At 36.2% G+C, this 4,185-nt stretch overlaps 1 pseudogene; it reads right to left on the reverse strand.

Annotated features, from left to right (window-relative positions):
* Window positions 1–1,765: 1,765 nt before the first annotated feature.
* LOC112087727 lies at window positions 1,766–3,328 on the reverse strand (annotated as a pseudogene).
* Window positions 3,329–4,185: the final 857 nt, after the last annotated feature.

Raw genomic sequence — 4,185 nt, forward strand, 5'->3', positions numbered from 1 at the left:
TTTACCATTGTTAAAAATCAAGCTCTTTTTTGGGATAAAAAAATAGGTAAAATTATGAGAGCTTGTATCATTCTCCACAACATGATAGTAGAAGACGAAAGAAATGGATACAATCTATTAGATTTGTCAGATTTCGAACAAGGAGAAGGAGCCGGAAGTGCAAATGTGGATGACACGTTTTCAACGGATATGCCTACAAACATTGCCAATATAATGGATACTTGAAGAAGAATCCGGGATCCAGGGGTCCATGATCGATCGAAAGCGGATTTGATTGAGAATATATGGCAAAATTTGGATGAAATAATGTTATAATCAATAATTATCTTTGTTATATGTATGAGTGTGTTTATGTTAAGAATGTTATAATCAAATAATTATCTTTGTTTCAAATTATTTTTTTTTTAATATTTTTTTTCTTAAAGAAACCCTATCAAGGTTTTACCAATGCACCATTAAAAATAATGAGTTTCTTAATGTGGATTCTTATTCCATAATTAATAATAAAAATTACATAAGAACCCTTAATGGGGTTTTGGCGATAATGATGGTATAAGGGATGCTTAATTCAAACTAGGGTTCTAAACTCATAGGGGGCGACACATACTACTCCTAAACACTTTAATCGATATCTAAGTTTCTTCAAATTAGCCTACAGATAGAATTTCCTTTTCTATTCATTTAGTATCTGCATGGAACTAGAATAGACACTGATATAGCTAATATACTCCCGTCATCTTAGCCAACTAATTACTTAAACTCGACAAGTAGCTTTCGATTCTTGCCGAAAATAAGGTCATGCATTATTTTGAACTGAATTCATTCTTGCTCACATATTCTCTATAGGTAGCTTTTCACTCCTACATCGACTATGTTCTTCGGAAGCTATGTACGGCGATATGATACATCACTCCCACGGTTCTGACCAAGTCTAGGTTCAGAGATTAGTTCATAACTGAGAATACTAGCAATCCCTATCGAACATGTAGACCCTTTGATGGATCCTTAAAACCCAACTACTAAACTACTCTAACATGATGCAAAAAAAGAAAAACATAAATGAATGCATAGATTGAAATAGATAGATAGATAGATAGATAGATAAAAATGAGATAGATCAAAGGTTCAAGGAAAGAATCTCTCTCTCCTTCGCCTAAACCTCCTAGAAACAAATTTTGGTGGCTCAAAAACTCATTACAAGAGCACACACCAAAATTGGGATGCTAAGAAATGTATTTATAGGTCATAAAGTATTCTAGGTCATCTTTTGGACTTCTCTGAAGAGAATTGGCGAAATGGGCTTGATGTTGGGCCTTAGGGCCTGGTCATGGTCCACCACAGGCGAGAGTCTTCCGGGACGGGTGAAAGTATGTGAGGCGTGGTCAGAAGGTGTTTTGCCGCAGGTCAGCTGAAGTTCGGGCTGGTTGACAGGATATCTTGGTCTTCATATATATTTTAATTGAACCGTTGGATTGTTCTGATATAAATCGCTATAGAAAGTCAGTTGGATCCTCTTAAATATATCCAAAATTGAGCTGGATTAGACAGTGAGAAAATCTTCATTTAAGATTGAACTTCTGACGGTTTGACTCTAAACTGAAAATGTAGATTTTTTTTCTATTTTACAATATTTTTTCTTAAGTATTCTAAAAAAAATTTTGAAACTACAAATATAAGAGATCTATAATAAAAATATTTAAAAATAATTAAAACCTTTAAAAAAATATAAGAAATTAATAGTGAAATAGGTACAAAAAAGATGTTATTAATGTGCCATGTAACCCATAGTTCCTACAGCAGCTGTTGCGGGTAAGCTATCTCTGTAATCTTCAAACAGCCATTCCAAAATCTCATAACCTTCCATGGAAGTCAGAATCTAACATGACATTAGAAGCCTTTATATCTCTGTGTAACACAACCTGGTTAGCTTCTGTGTGCAGATAATTCAGAGCAGATGCAATATCCTTCAAAACCGCAAACCTTTGCGACCATGAAAAGAGGCGGGTTTTCTCTGTGAAACAAGTAACGATCAACACTGCCATTGGAAATATATTCAGAGACCAGAAGAAGCTCTCCTTTCCTCCTGCAATATCCGAGAAGAGGAATTAAATTTCTGTGCTTTAAACTTTCCATAGTCACCACTTCAGCCACAAACTGTTTCATCCCTTGATTTGCATCGTGGCAAACTCCCTTTTACCGAATATCTCCAATGCGAGGCAGGTTTTCTCTGTAGACTTCTCCAAAACCTCCTTTCCCTAAACGACCGTCTTTGTCAAACCCTTTTGTTGTTTTGTACAGAGATTTATAAGAAAGCCGAGGTGGACCGTATTCTTTTTCCCATGCTTCTCTGACTTCTGCATACTTGTTTTCTCCTGAACAAGTAAACTCTTACAAGAGCCACCAACGTTGTGAGTGCTAGTAACACGAGTAAAGCGATAAGCAGCAGAGAAGTTTGCTACTTCTTGGCTCTTGGATGAGGAATCTTAGGAAGTTTTGACAAGTCCAGTCTCTGCAACAACACTCTGCTTCTGCTAAAACTCCATCCTAAGATATATTGGTACCTAACCAACGACTCTGTTGCTGCAGAGAATCCGAAGAACAGTTTTTGATCCGAGAAGATTTCAGTAAGATTGATGGGTCTTGACTAAAGAGAATGGTTCGGCTTCTGGATTCGTGGAGGAGGCAATGTGACATTGAGGAAACCGTCCTCATAATCCTCCCAGACCTGTAAAGGGTCTCCACTTAAGAGCTTTATGCTTTGATTCTTCCCTTTGGTGTTTAAAAAGTAAGAATCTGATCAAGCAGACTCTACAGAGTTCAGGCTGTTTATGTTTATACATACATGATTCTTGTCGATGTCATCAAACTCTGCGCTTTGAAAAGTATCGAGCTCAATAGCTAGAAGCTGAGAGGATGGAGATCCATTTGTTGAGATGTTGAAAAGTCTCAAGTACAGAGTTGGATCTGCTTGTGTGAAATACTGAAATCTATGGAAGAAGATACAACAAAGGCAATTCCATGCCCACTATCAGCTCCGGTTTAGGCACAAGTGCACACACAAAATGAGCCGAGAAAGAGAATTTCTTCTCAGAAGGATTAAACTCGAATGGCTGCTTGAAGAATGCATGACCATTTGCTGCGTTGAGGCGTCGGTAAGCTGCAATAATCCACCTGGAAAGATGATTTCTACAGCTCCATCTAGATGAAGATCAGCTTGAGCTTGGCCAAAGCCATTGTATATGAAACCGACTTCTTCTTGTTGACTTAACAAGCAATTCAGATGTTTAAAGAAGAACAATAAGATCAGATGCAATCCTTGAGTAGCCATTGCTGATGAAACAGAGAAAGTCTGTTTGATTTATTTGTTTCGATTTCAGATAAAAACTTCTCAAGACATGAATTCAAGGCCAAGTTTCTAAATTCCAAGTTCAACTTTTTTAGGAAATGTATTTGTGAGCATCTCCTGAGTTTTTTGTTTGCATCTTCTGAATTGAATTTACAAAATGAAATGGATATTAAATGTAACCATGACCGTTACCTTTAACCTTTAATTTATGTTGTTGTTCATACAATAATTAAATTGTCTCTTGTCTGCTTTCTAACAATGTCTAACTCAAATGACATAATACACACATGGCTTGCAAAATGAAGCCAATATAAATGTAGTTTAAACGTGACTGATACAATATATATAGACCAAAATGTATAATTTATATTCAGGTATTAATAAGCCCCATCACCAAAGCTCTTGAAGTCAACGATGGTGAAAGCAAGAGATACACTCATAAAAGGAAAATCAGAAAGAAACGACGAAATTACGATCAACAGTTTAGGAGATGAAATTTCGGATTGGTTCAAGCCACAACTTTAAAAAGAAACCAAGAATAAATTCATGTAAGCTTACTCAAACCCATTAAAACAAAAATCAGTCAGTTTTGTTATTCTGTATCATAACGAGATCCTCATTTCGCTTTGTTAGTCAAATTCTCAACCAAATTCTTCAAGAATCACAGTGAACATGTTGTTCTTGATGGTGAAGCCACTGCAATGTTACCAAACCTGGAGATGCTACAGCAAGAGGCATGCCTCACCAATAAAGCTTTGCCTTAAGCCACTAAATGTATTTGTATAATTAAGGGTCACATGTGACATTTCTATGCAAATTGTTTGTTTCAATTAGTAAAG

The sequence above is a fragment of the Eutrema salsugineum genome, unplaced genomic scaffold, assembly GCF_000478725.1.
Source record: "Eutrema salsugineum unplaced genomic scaffold, Eutsalg1_0 scaffold_16, whole genome shotgun sequence".
Classification (NCBI taxonomy): Eukaryota; Viridiplantae; Streptophyta; class Magnoliopsida; order Brassicales; family Brassicaceae; genus Eutrema; species Eutrema salsugineum.